Here is a 14004-nt window from a genome sequence, read left to right on the forward strand (position 1 = left end):
ATGGCGTAAACTACGTTTACGCCATGGTGGTTGGCGGACTTACCGCCCCATTCCGACCTTGGCGGGGCGGTAAGTCCCCAATCCCCATTTACCCTTCCCCATTCCCATTTTTGCCCCATAGGGCATAATGGGAGTGGGGAAGGCGTTAATTACGCCACCATAAATTACGGTGGCGTAATTAACTCCATGGTCCCTTAGCGCCATGGATTTTAACACCTGCTAAAAGCAGGTGTTAAAAGCGCCATGGCGCTAAGGGACCTCGTAATTGGCGGTAAGGGGTCGGCGCAGCTAACGCTGGCGTAAACCCCTTACCGCCAGGGTCGTAATGAGGCCCTCTGTCTGTCGGGTGCTTTAAAGGCACTAAAAGGAATAATACTTTGTTTCCTCTCCCATCGCAAAAGGTAAGGGAGGTAATCCTGTCTGCAGACCCAAGGACTCAACAGTGCAGTTCAGAAGGTCTGATCGTGTGAAACTCACAGGAATAAACTTTCAATATGGGGACAGCCGTAGATCTACCTTCATTAATTAAGGCTGGGACTGCCTTACCCCCCGCAATCCGTATATCCTTCCTGTAATGGTTTGAATCCTCTCTCTCTCTATCCTACTATTTTTTTATTTTTTTATTTCATTGTTTAAAGTGCAGACTCTGTTGCTTCAGAGCCAAGTTTACAGTGTATAAAACCTGTGCGCGCACGTGTGTGCGCGCGCGCGTGTGTGCGCACGCGCGTGTGTGCGCATGCGCGTATGTGAGCGTGCGTGTGAGTGTGCGTGCGTGTGTGTGTGTACACATAGGAAAGGCTGTAAGCTTCAGTGGAATTGCCTATCACTTATCACTATTAAGGGACTGTGTCACCAGCCCAGACCGCCTCTTTGTGTTTTGGTACCATATCTAGCTGCTCCTGTTCCATCCCATCCCCCAGTTACCTTTCACCACAAGACGGTGAATATTGGTCAAAGGAACAACATGTTGTATTCTATGAGAGCTGGAAGACACTACTGAAAACTCCCCCAGGATCTGCCCTCCTGGACCCCACCTTTTCCAGCTTCTTATGTGTTACGTGCTGACATAATGCCGGTTCACATCCTGGCAGGTGATTGTGTTTTCCCTGTTGCTCACACTATGTTGAACACTAAAGAGAAGGCCCCCAGACAATTACACTAGACTCTGAGGGTGAGGTCAACATGCCCTTTCAAGAACACAGGTATTCCTTGTCAGGAGACTTGGTAACAAGTTTGTATTACCTCCTGTTGAATGTGGGACTAGCACTCACCACCTGTTTCTAGATTCAAGGACCGACCCTCCCCTGTTCAGGCAGCAGAGCCCTGGCCAAATGCAGGGTGTCTTTATCTTGCAGTGGGGAGCTGTGTTCAACGTGAAACACATAGATTGCCTCTTTTTGCACGTGTGCCTGACTGCTGAATCCTGGACCGAGTAGGACAACCCAGATCCACAAGAATACAAACAGTAATGGTGCCTGCATGGTATCTGTTCCTGGATGTCATGTCCACTTTCCAGACACTAGGGACAGGCCTGATGCCAAGTCTTAATGTTCTAAAAGACTATGGTGAAATCTGCACCACTATTCTGCAAGCTATGACCTGTCCACAGGTGGAAGAGGACACCACATTGGATCTAATGGAAACGGTAGAAAGTCCAGCAGCTCCATCACATCAACTTTGCTATCCTAAGAGGGACTATTCCACTATGAGTGGCATGAAAGGATCCTAAATCCCATTAAAACTCTGAAGTTTCCAACCAGTGGCATTGAGCTCTATGTAAATACCCAAATCAAATGAAGGGTGTCCCCTAACCCAACAATACTGGAGCTAAGAACCACCTGCATGTCAAGGATGCATCACTAGCTCACTGCAGTCATGTTGAGATTGGTCTTGAAGCAGCCAGCTTAAGTTCAGTCTTAAACAAATGTTCTACTACAAACTCAAACATTTTATAAGTGTTAATTGTGGTCCGAACTGACTGACAAAACCACACATTGGAGACTAGCTCACTAGACCCCCACCACAGCATCTTCTGAAAGAACACCAACCTCCTAATATTGACTTTTTGCTTAGTCCAATGGGCGGCTGGGACATACCGGGTTGCCGTTTCAGTCAGTGATCCATGTTAGCCTATGGCAATACATTTTCCTACGCTCCAGTTTCTTAAACTTCAAAATAGGTGTAAAGAATGTAATTTTGGTTTTTACCTGGTTCATCCTACTTTTGCTTGCAGGCCTTTAATGTTTATGGGAACGGGAGCATATGCCTTGAAAGTTTCATTTAATTTAGACCACTATGGCGGTGATGGGTGCAGTAGAAATATTGGATAAGATAACATAACAAATGAACGCTTTGAAACTTTAAAATTGGTTATCATTTTGCTAAGAAATTGCTATATTAAATGGAGTTTGTGGCTACATGTATTTGTACGTGGTTTTCTTTTTTAAGTGGTTTTGTTTGACTACTTTAGTGTTTCACTAGTGTTTGAACGTTTGACTGGATCTAAAATTATCTTGTATTATTTTGTCATTTCATATCTACTAGGATTTAGAGAGTTTAGACCAAACCCAGCCACCCGGCCACCCAGCTACACTTCCTAGGTGCCTTAGCTGTTTAATCAAATCTGACTTCGGACAGGCAAAATATGTTATTTTGGAAACAAACACAAACCGAGCTCTGTGGCATACAGTTTAGGAACAATGTGCAAAGCTGGCACACATTTCTGGAAGTGGAAAAGAAGAGAGAATGTGTAGCTGGGAATGCCAGATCAACACTTTGAGGTGACAGAAGGGCTAAGTGGGAGCCACAAGTGAAATGAGTGAAAAAGTTTCAGATGAGCAGTGTCACAGAGGAATAAAGAGGACAGCAAGATAAGAGGAAAGGATAGGGGAAAGGAAGAGGAAAGAAAGTACGTTGAAGAGATAAGGAAATATAGCGCAAGTTGGAAGGTGAAGGAGGTGTGGCATGGAGTAGTAGAGACATCAAGCTGGTAATGGGGATCTGCCCTATTGAATTAGGTTATTTTGAGCCAAATAAATATACAAAGACGCAAACACAATAATTCGAAAATTATTAATAAAATATTCTAAAGTACAGAGAATCACAATGAATTCAATTGAAACAAATATGACTACATTCAATGTAATGTATCAATGGGCCTCACTGCAAGTGAGCCAGTCCGGTAACAACAGTGGAAATACTGCTGCTATGACCTGCTCCGGCATTGTTACCGGACTGGCTCACTCTGAGTCTGCCGGTAGTTCAGGCCCATACCGGCACAGAATTCACTGAAGCACCATTAACAATGGTGCCGGTGCTTCAGTGGTTCCCATCCCATGGAGTCCTACGGGACTCCATGGGAAGGGGAACTTACTGTTACTCCACCGCCCATAATATTCTGATATCGGGCGGTAGAAACAGTAAAGCAAGATTTGCTGGTACCGGCAGTTTACCGGCAATCTTGGAATGGCCAGCAATGTATTGTAATATTTGATTCATATCAAAGTAACCCAACATCATTATGTTATGTATGTATTATTGTTTAGAAACTGAACTAAATTGTTCAAATCTGAGACTTTATCACTCCAAATTACTAGAATATTATCAATATACCAGGCCTGTTTTAGTACATTAACTCTACTTCGATGTATAATATATGTTTCTTCTAAGAGTTCTATGAACAGCTTTTTGCAGTTGGGAACATTTGGTCGCCATTGCCACTCCTTTGCATTGTTTATATATTTAATTGTTGAATAGGAAAATAATATCGTTGACGATTACATCCAACAAATCAAGAAGCATTTCAGTCTCCAAGATGACATTTGTAGATTTCCCTCTTTTTTCCTGTGCTACCATTATTTTCTATTTGAATAATTATTGTATGAATGATGTTGGGTTAATTTTGATAGGAATTAAATGTTGAAGTGATTATAATACATTGATAGATACACTTTAGGCCCTGAAGATGCTCACAATAGGTCATGCATATTGAGCAGACCTATTTTGTGAAACACTTGTCGGTATCCATTTGAGAAGGCACTGTATATGATCATTTATTGGACTATGATTGTATATATTGTGACTTTTTGAATTACAAGTAGACTAAGAATAATAATTGTTGTTGAGCTAGAATTGTAACCAGGGTTATCCTTGGCAAAGGGAATCTATCAATTTGTCTTGAGTTTCGACTCTTGCTTTTTTGACCTTTTGAAATAGCAAAGCTGATTTTGTGATTGATTTGATTTATTTCTTATATAGCGCAAAATGCCCGCAGGCTTCAGTGCGCTGACAAAAAACATCAAACAAAAAATACAGAAAAATAACATAAATATACACATGAAAAGTCAGACTTGTTGGAATACATCAAACAGAGGATGAAGGAGAAAAATTACACAGAGCATACATAATCACATGAAACATGTCAATTCAAAATAATTCTTAACATAGTAAAAGAGGACGTATTCTGCAAATTAGTGATTTTGTTCAAAAAAGGGTAGACTGCTTGAACCACATCCAATACCAATACAATCAGTGTTGTCAATGGAACACCAGTTGTTAAACTGTATCCTACGAAGGACTCTCAAGTCTTGATTTATGACACAGTTATAGCCCACATTTTGATTGTGCCAGGCTAGGATTTTCTTCATAAGTGCTACCCTTGATTCAGATTCTCTCGGCTTGTCCACATTGGTGATGATAATGTTTCTAGAGTCTATAGCAAAACGCCTTAGACTGGGATCCGAAATTCTTGACATAGTTGATTTTTTAAGGCAAATATCCTTCAAAACTAAGGGATCAGATGAAGTAGCAATTTTGGTAGGAGGAAGAGTATCAACAGAAGGAGCTTTAGCAACTGGGCTAAGAACAGACTTGGCTACCTTAGCCTGCAAGATCATTCCTTTGTGTGGGGACACTTTGAAACAGGTTTGGCAGCCCTGATGGACCCGTTCTGAATATGGGGAGTGTGAGGGAACCTTTAGTCTCCTTTAGGTTCAGTTTGGCTAGACTTATCCAAGTTTGAGGGATGTAGTGCAAGCATTCTGGGTCCTAAAGGAACAACACAAGCATGGAAATCCTCGATGTTTAGGCATGCACTTTCTGAAGTATTGGAGTCACCAGACCCCTTGCGAGAACCTTCAGGGTTGACTTCTCCTGATCACTCCCCTGTTTTTTTGGACCGAGATGGAGAGGTCTGAATGCACATGTGCACATAGCTTTCTGATTTATCAAGACCCTTACCCTCCAGTGGGGCCCCATTTACCCCCCATGAACATCGTGAGAAAAAGGCACCTTGTTCGGTAACTGCATATATGTCGGAGGGAGGCGACGATCTTCGATGGCATCATTTTTGTAGACTTTATAAATGGACATGAGATGATGTTTCTGAAGCATTTGTTGCCTTTTAGCACTTGGTGCCAGGACCTCCGACAGACGACTACCACTCCTGCAAAGAACAGGGCATGCAGGCTGTAGGGAGGATTCCACCCTGCCTAAGGCAGTGGAAGGGTTAACAGGAAGAAGTGATCCAGAGACACAAGCAGTCTCAGTGAACAGATCTGTATCATTAGCCCTGTTATCCATAATATGTGACCTTGTGATTGGCATTTTACTAATAAATAGTTTTTAAAAAAACAGAATGGAGCAAGATCAAGAGCACCATAGTTTGAGGAAAGACATGACGAGGAGTTTACCAGGGAATACTGCAGGGAGCCCAACGTAGCTCTGATCACGTAATAGTAGATATGCTCAGTGAGGCACTGCTGAAGCTCCTACAGATCCCTGGTGTCGACCAGGTCTGCGACAAATTCTGACACTCTTCCCTTTACCAACCACTTCACGTTTTGCATTGACTTTGTGAGACTGTGGGAGGGGCTACCAAAGTCCATTGCCAAATAGCCCGACAGGATGTCATGTGCACACGAGCTAAAGCGAGGGCTAGTATGGCCAACCATGAGTGTAGTGCCTGATACTGTGATGTCAATCGCGTACTGGCGGGAATAGATACAGATCAGTATTATAAAATACAAAAAAAGCAAACACCTGTAGATTATAGCTAAAAATGCAGGGAACAACGGCAGTGGAACCTCCTCGGACACAAACCAGCACTAACCAGCTGCCTCTGCTCACGCGCCGGTTATTTTATTTTCGAATTTCTTTATTGAGATTTATGTTATAAAGCAGTTGCATCACTGATCCAAACAATCACAGTAGTAGTAATTTGGAATACATCAAAATAGGTCTTTTGTGAAGAAACAAATAAACAGAAATAACAAAACAATAACAACATTAACGAGTCTCCATAATGTCAATGATGTAAGCAACAAGGGGGGGCCTGGCCGCAGGGGAGCACAGGTTGGATATTGTGCCAGTGTTCCGTTCCAGGTATTGTGAGTCAACAGGGGCTAATTGTTCAGGGGGGTTTATCGTCATTGGGGGGGTTAAGTAAGGCCCAGGTGAGTGTTTTCCAGGCAGCAAGTCCCGAGCTCGTGTCTTCGGGGGAAGTGGTGAGACCATTCTCCCAGGCTGAAGTTTCCGCCCCTATCCAGCGCTCAAGTTCGTTGTGCCATGCCTGGTATTGTGGGCCTCTGGGTCGCTTCCAAGCCATGGCAATGGTCCTTTTGACCAGAATGCATACCAGATCCATTAGCTTGACTGAGTGTTTGAACTTGGCCAGTCTGGAGTACGTTCCGAGGAGGCACTCTGATGGAGTCCATTCGTATCTGGTCATGCCTGCCTTGCTGCAGAGGAGTTCAACTCTCGCCCAGAGTCTCCGGACCTGGACACATCCCCAAAACATGTGTAATAGATTGGCTTCGTCTCTGCCACACCATGGGCAGTTATGCTGGGGCAGGTTATATATTTTGGCTATTCTAAGTGGTGTCAAGTATGATCGGTATAGCATGTTGAGTTGAATTAATTTAAATCTGGAGTTTCTGGATACCGCATTGGGGAACGCTAACGCTCTGTTCCATTCAGCTTCGGACAGTTCGTGGCCCAAATCACTCTCCCACCTGGTTTTGAGGTCCTTGCTGCGGGGGTTGGGCCTGTCAATTAGGTGACTATATATGCGGGACACAGGCCTCCACCCGTCTCCCAGGCTGTATAGGTGTGTTATGAAGGTGTCAGATTCAGGCTCCTCAGGCCACGTGTCCCATTTAGTTCTAGCCAAATTGCGAATCCTTACGTACCAAAGGAATTGACCGGCTGGGACGCCATCCTCGAGCTGCAAGGAGGAGAAGTCCCGGAAAGTGCCCTCACTGTATAGGTCCCCCCACGTGTATACTCCCAGCCTTTCCCAGTGTCGAATAGAGGCAAGGTTTACTGAGTTCTGGCATAGGTCAGCTAAGAGCGGTATGTCTGGATTGTAACTGTGCTGTAGGCGAAGAAGACTTTTAACCCTTTGCCATACCTGACGACCCAGGGTAGCTAAGAAGGGTATCCCATCCACAAGACGTTGAGGGGCCCAAATGAGTTCATTTAGTCGGATTGGGGCAATCGAGTGCTGTAAGAGCAATGTTTCAGGGGTGACATCATCGGCTAGCCATTTAGCCACAAAGCTTAGTTGGGCGGCCAGATAGTAACGCTCCAGATCAGGGAGCCGGATGCCTCCTTGCTCGTAAGGGAGGGTCAGGGTGGATAATGCAAATTTGTGCCTACTAGTTCCCCACAGGAAGTCTGTAAGTATCTTCCCTAAGAGACGAAAGAAGGGAGCCCTAATGTAATACGAAATGTTTTGGAAGCCATAGAGAAATCTGGGAAGGACAATCATCTTAATGATGGAAGCCCTGCCCATCATGGATAGGGGGAGGCGAGCCCAAAACCCGATTGACTTGCGCAAGGGGGGGAGTGCCGCTACCGTGTTGTTGGCGTGCATGAGTTCAGGCGTGTGGTAAATATTGATGCCTAGATAGTGGAACGTAGTGGGGCACCATCCTATACCCAGTGAGGGGAGGTCATCAACATGTGTGTCCCTGAGGGCACCCAGTGGAAACAGACAGGACTTGCGCTTGCTAAAGTGTATGCCGGACACCTTGGCAAAGTTGTCAAGGACCTCCAGCATGGTTGGGACATTCAGCTGCGGATCCCTCACGTAGAGGAGAACATCATCCGCGTATAGGGAAATTATGTGGTCCACCCCATCAATCCTGATGCCAGCATCAAAAAATTGTTTCCTAAAAAAGATGGCAATGGGTTCAAGCCCTATTATGTATAGCATGGGGGAGAGCGGACAGCCCTGCCGTGTGCCCCTTTGTATATCCCATGCCGTGGATATGAGTCGACCAGTCTTCACCCGTGCTCGCGGTTTGGTGTAGAGAATTATGATCCAACGAATGAATCGTTCTCCGAAGCCAAACTCCCTAAGTACCGCAATCAGCCATTCCCAGAAAATTGAATCGAATGCCTTAATGGCGTCTAAAGAAAGTAATGCGTGGGCTTGCCCAGTGTGAGAGGGATGTGACAATATGTGTTGTAATCTGCGTAGGTTGGCAGTGGTGTTACGGCCCGGCACAAAGCCACTCTGGTCGGGGTGCACCACTTCACCGATCACCCTGGACAGCCGCTTGGCCAATATGGTTGTAAGAATTTTAACGTCATAATTGAGCATAGCGAGAGGGCGATGGGAGTCACAGTCATCCGCAGGCTTACCAGGCTTGAGGAGCGGAACTATCAAGGTCTCTCGCATACTCTCGGGCAGGGTGCCCGACTCGTAGGCTTCTTGGAATACCTCGTGTAGCAGCGTGGACAGTTCCGGCTCATAGGCTTTGTAAAATTCAGCGGGCAGCCCGTCGCTGCCCGGTGCCCTGCAGGTGGCCAGTGACTTGATGGCGTCTTTTATGTCATCTATGTCGATGTCGGCATCTAGGGCCTCCCTGTGTGGCAGCGGGAGAAGGGGCAAGCCAATTTCGTCCAGGGTGCCTGAGATGTCCTCGGGGGGTACCTCTTCATCGTGGGAGTACAGCTGGGTGTAGAACAGCCTAAGGGTATCATTAATTCCCTGTTGGGACCTTTGTAGCGTGCCATCGGCATCTCTTAGGGCAGTGGTCGAGTACTTGGGGTGTTCTTTCTTACACAGCCAGGCGAGTAGTCTGCCAGGTTTGTCGGCGTGGGCGTGCGCTTTGTTGGTTCTGGTGATATAATCAAATTTGGCCAGTCTGTCCCAAGCTTCTTTGCAGGCGGCCCTAGAGCTGGCCAGCTTGTCTTCCTGTGGTTGGAGGTCCAGGGTGTTGGATTCTAGTTGTTCTATTTCAGCTTCTAATGATTCGAGTTCAGTTCTTAGGCGTTTCCTCATGCCTCCGGCCTTTGCTATGACCTCTCCCCTTACAACCACTTTGAGAGCGTCCCAGACCGTGCTTAGGTGGGCTACACTGCCTTTATTCTCATTGGTGTAGTTCTCTATAGTTTCTCTAAGGCTTTCCCTGAACTCAGGGTCTTTAAGTGCCTCAGTGGGCATCCTCCATGTGGGTATGGGGGATCTGGGTCCAGTGATGTTCCATTCGATTACGAGGGGAGAGTGGTCGGAGATGGTACGGCCCAGATAGTTGGAAGAGTCGATCTGGAGGAAGCTCTCTCTGCCTATGAAGAGGTAGTCGATTCTGGTGTAAAGATTATGTGGTGAGGAGTGGAAGGAATAGCCACGATCTTTGGGGTGTTGTTCCCGCCAGATGTCGACCAGGTCTAGGCGGTTCAGCATGGTGTTCAGGGCGGTGGTGGCAGTTGATGGGCCCGCCAAGGGGGGGGTCGACCTGTCGAGTGCAGGGTCACTGACGCAGTTAAAGTCGCCTCCCCAGATAAGGAATGTATCTCTGTAGGTCGCAATCTTTGTGCTTAACGTGGTGAGGTGCGCAGGGATGTTGTTGTTGGGGAGGTATGAGTTGACTATGCAGATCTTTGTTTGTTCAATGTGGCCCAGAATTATGACGTACCTTCCATCGGGATCCTGTTCGATTTTGGTGAGCTGGAAGGGGATGTGAGGGCTGATCCAGGTGAACACCCCTCTGGCGAATTTGGAGTATGTGGACCCGAACCCTTGTCCACCCCAGTATGATTGGAGTGCTGCCATGGCTTCCTTGGTTAGATGGGTTTCTTGTAATAGGACCAACCCTATCTTCTTTCTGTGTAGATAGGATTTTATTCTGTTCCGGCGTAAGTAGGTACCTAAGCCCCTCACATTCCAGGTGGCGATTTTGAGGCGTGTGGGCATGATGATGGTAATGTGGTCAGGGCACTGAGCCCGTGGCAGTCTCCACCCTCCTTGAGCCAGCTCCATGTGCCGATTGGTCGCCCCCGGGGTCTGTGCTCTGCTTTCTTCCTGTTGGCCTTGATTGTTGCGTTGACGTGTTAATTGGAGACTTATAAACGAATTTAACTTCCACTCGAACAGGTGGATTGAACAAAAAAGCTAACTGTGTGTTGCCCCCAGCAGCTGTTCTGGGAGGACAACGCTCGGGGGCATCCGCTACCCATCGGCCTGTCCAGGTCATGTGGTGCGGTTGTGGTGTTGGCCTTGGGCCAGCCATGCTTGGGGTGGGGTGGGTTGCACCGATGTCTGTGGGGTGGTCCGCGGGGCCCCCGTCCTTGAGAGAGCTAATCAATCGTTGCTATGACAGATCTGATTGGGTTTAGCCGTTGGGTGTCGAGACGTGGTCCTCTCCCTCGGCCAGATTATTATGTTCCATCCACATGGTGGCTGCCGCTGGGGTCTCCATGTAGACGGCTTTACCTTTGTATAGAATCTTGAGGCGCGAGGGGTACAGTAGCATGTATTTAAGGTCGAGCTTCCGCAGTTGGGCTTTGATAGGTATGAACGAGTTCCTGGCTCGCTGGACTTGCGGGGTATAATCGGGATAGATTACAATCTTGGAGCCATCGCGTCTAATGTCACCTCCGTCCCTCGAGAATTTGAGGATTGTTTCCCTGTCGCGAAAGTTCAAGACCTTGGCAACCATTGGGCGAGGGTGTGATCCCGGAGGGGGCCGCTTTTGTAGGGCGCGGTGGGCTCTCTCGATGGAGAAGCCCTGTGTGAGTTTGCCAGCTCCGACTTCCTGCATTAGTAGGGACTCGATAAATTCCGTGGGGTCAGCGCCTTCCATCCCCTCCGGAACGCCCAGGACTCTGATGTTATTGCGGCGGGCTCTTCCCTCTGCTTCTTCGGATCTCGCTTCAAGATGAGCCACTTGCCTCTCAAGTGTAATGACTTTCTGCTTTAAGTCCTTGGCAGTATCCGTGGTGTCCTGGAGGTTTATTTCCACTTTGTTTATTCTTTCTGCCATGTTGCGGGCGTCTTGGCGGATTAGCTGCATGTCCACCTTGAGTTCGTCTATCCTAGTCTCCATGCACGTTTGGAGTGCTGCGATAGCCTGTAGCACTTGGGCGTTGCTGGGGTCGGTAGCAGTTGTTGGGGTTTCAGTCTGCATGGGGATCTCATGTTGGCTGGGCTGTTTGGGTTTGGCCCCTGAGAATGAGTCCATGATTGTGGCACCCCTGTTCTTGTTGCGCGAAGTAGACATTTGTCCCACCTGGTAGTGTGGCAACAGAGATGAGCCCTCCGTCGGCCCCACAGGACGGCGTATTCCAGTGAAGAGCAGTGGTATTCCTTGGCGACACAATGCAGGGTATTCCCCCGGCAGGGCGACAGGGCGCTCAGTGATTTCCCGACACGCCGTCGTCTATGGTACAGGCGAGTTCCGGTTCCCGAGCGCTAGGTTAGGGTCTGCAGGCTTACCAGTGCGTTAGTGGGTAAACTGTTCACTCCTCCGTCCTCGGGCTGACCGTTCAGTGAGAGGAGAAGGGCCCCGCGGCAACCGGGGGCCTGTTTAGGTCTCTGCCGCTCCTTCACACAGAGCTCCTCGCGGTCAGCGGATCACGTCAGTGGACCATGCACACCTCGTGTCCCCTCCGCAGTGGTCCCGGGGCCGTAGATGCGACTCCGTCCGCTCCCCGTGTGGTGGTCCCCTCGTGTGCTCGGTGGCCTCCAGCGGCAGGACGAGTCCCGAGGAGTAGGGAAAAGCGGGGGTGTCCGGTCTTTCGGACGGTGGCTTTGCTGGGGTCTTTCCGTCACTTGTGCCAGGGACAGGGGAGGCGAAGCCCGATGGATCTTCCTCCCTCGCCTCGCTGCCCGCACGGTCCGCCCCTCCGTCAGGCCTCGCTGCCGTCCGCCATCTTGTTTCGCTCGGGGGCGCCAGCTCCAAGGTCGCGTTTTCGGGGACGCTGGTTCCGATTTCTCTCGTTCCAGCGCCGAACGGGGTCTGAGTCGCCTCCCCCACTTGGGTAAGAGTTTTGGCACTCAATCGGGCCAGGAATAAGGGTCGAATGAAGGATCTAGGCCAGGATCGGGACGGGAGCTCCACACAGTCACGTCTTTACGCCATCGGCATAGGCCACGCCCCGTCCTCACGCGCCGGTTATGACGCACCACTAAGCAAATATATAGGCGTGTCAATTAGCTTCCTAAAGAGCGGCCTAGTGGGAAATGAAGTCTGTGATGGAACAAAAAAGAAGATCAGCAGCCAAATCAGTAAAGGTTGTTCTGCGTACGGATTCCCTCATAATAACAACGTAACACTAAGGGCTTATTTACGAAGCGCTCTCCAATGGGATTGCGCCATTCTAAAAGGCTTTTGTAAATCAGTCCCATGGTTTAAAAATGAATTTAAAAGCATAGGATTTAAAACATCAGAAGCCTATTACAATAGTTTGAACTATGCAAAGAGCAGCAGCACTAACCAGCTGCCTCTGCTCATATATTTCGTGTGGGGGCCTAGAACTATGAGAAACCATTGCATTTCCCCACTCAGCAAGTTCTGTACTCAAGCGAGATCTTTATGCACATTGCTCCTATTAATAGCCTGAAATGGCCAACTTGTCAACACATCTTATCACTTTTTTGGCCCCAACTTTTTTTATTACGAATTCGGTACAGCTGTGCGAAACGCTGTGTTTCATTTCACCACTATGTATCACTGTGTCATTCAAAAGGGGTCCAAGCGCCTACATCTGCATGCCCTGTCTTCAACACATGGGTGCACTGTTCCCAGGCACATTAGTGCTGAGGTGTGCGTCGTAGCCAGACCATTGGTGACCTGCAGGTTAAACCACATGGCACGGTGATGTGAGCATCCAAGACTTCTGCTTGTGAACCTTGCTACTGTTTATCTGCAATGTTTCATTCATTTAACAAAGGTGTCAGTTGCATGCTGAAGCTAACATAAACCAGTTAACTGACCAGACAGAAAAGAAAATAATCACAGATAAAGATGGTGTGCTTTAATTTGCCATTTTCAATTACTTTTGTGCATCTCTGGCTCTCCGTCCATAATGAAGAATAAGGGCCAAGTCGTTTTTATTGGGTCCCTTACAGTACGACTCACCTGGAAGGTTGTCCATCTCAGTAAACCCTCCCTATTCTCCCTCCACAGCTGATTCTGAATGGGTGAAAGCAGCAGCTTTACTAATTGTGCTGTTGATATTACACCCCTCACTGTCCCTCTGTCCTATGAGAGGGACTGCAAGAGCTACAATATCCGAGCAACCGATGACACTTTGCACTGAGCTGCACCCTAGGTAGTCACCAATAACTTTCCTGCAGATTGTGAATCACCTCCCTCCTAGTGACCCCCGCCTACAGCATGGTGGTACTACAAACAGAGCAAAGGAAGCCATTTGCATGCCACCAATGGCCCTTGCAGCTCATGAAAGCAAGGTGGGGATTCCAAGTGCCACCATTGCAGCTGCTTAGAGTCTGAACAACGAATTGGTCAAGACCCGATCTGTAAACGGCAGAAATCTCTGAAGAGTCCAACACGTTCCTCAGCAGCCACAACAGTCACACCATGCCAGGAAAACAACTGAAGTTCATCAACAGGTCTCTATTGGGCCATGAGGTGCCAGCTATACAAAGGAAAATACCTCAGAAGAGGAAGAAGAAAGCCCACCTGAAAGGCTTACAAACTCCCAACGCCTCTGAGGAAGAACACAGTCGTCTTTATCGCATGGGTACTTTACTGT

The sequence above is a fragment of the Ambystoma mexicanum genome, chromosome 5q (genome assembly GCF_040938575.1).
Source record: "Ambystoma mexicanum isolate Mex_15411 chromosome 5q, UKY_AmexF1_1, whole genome shotgun sequence".
Taxonomy (NCBI): Eukaryota; Metazoa; Chordata; class Amphibia; order Caudata; family Ambystomatidae; genus Ambystoma; species Ambystoma mexicanum.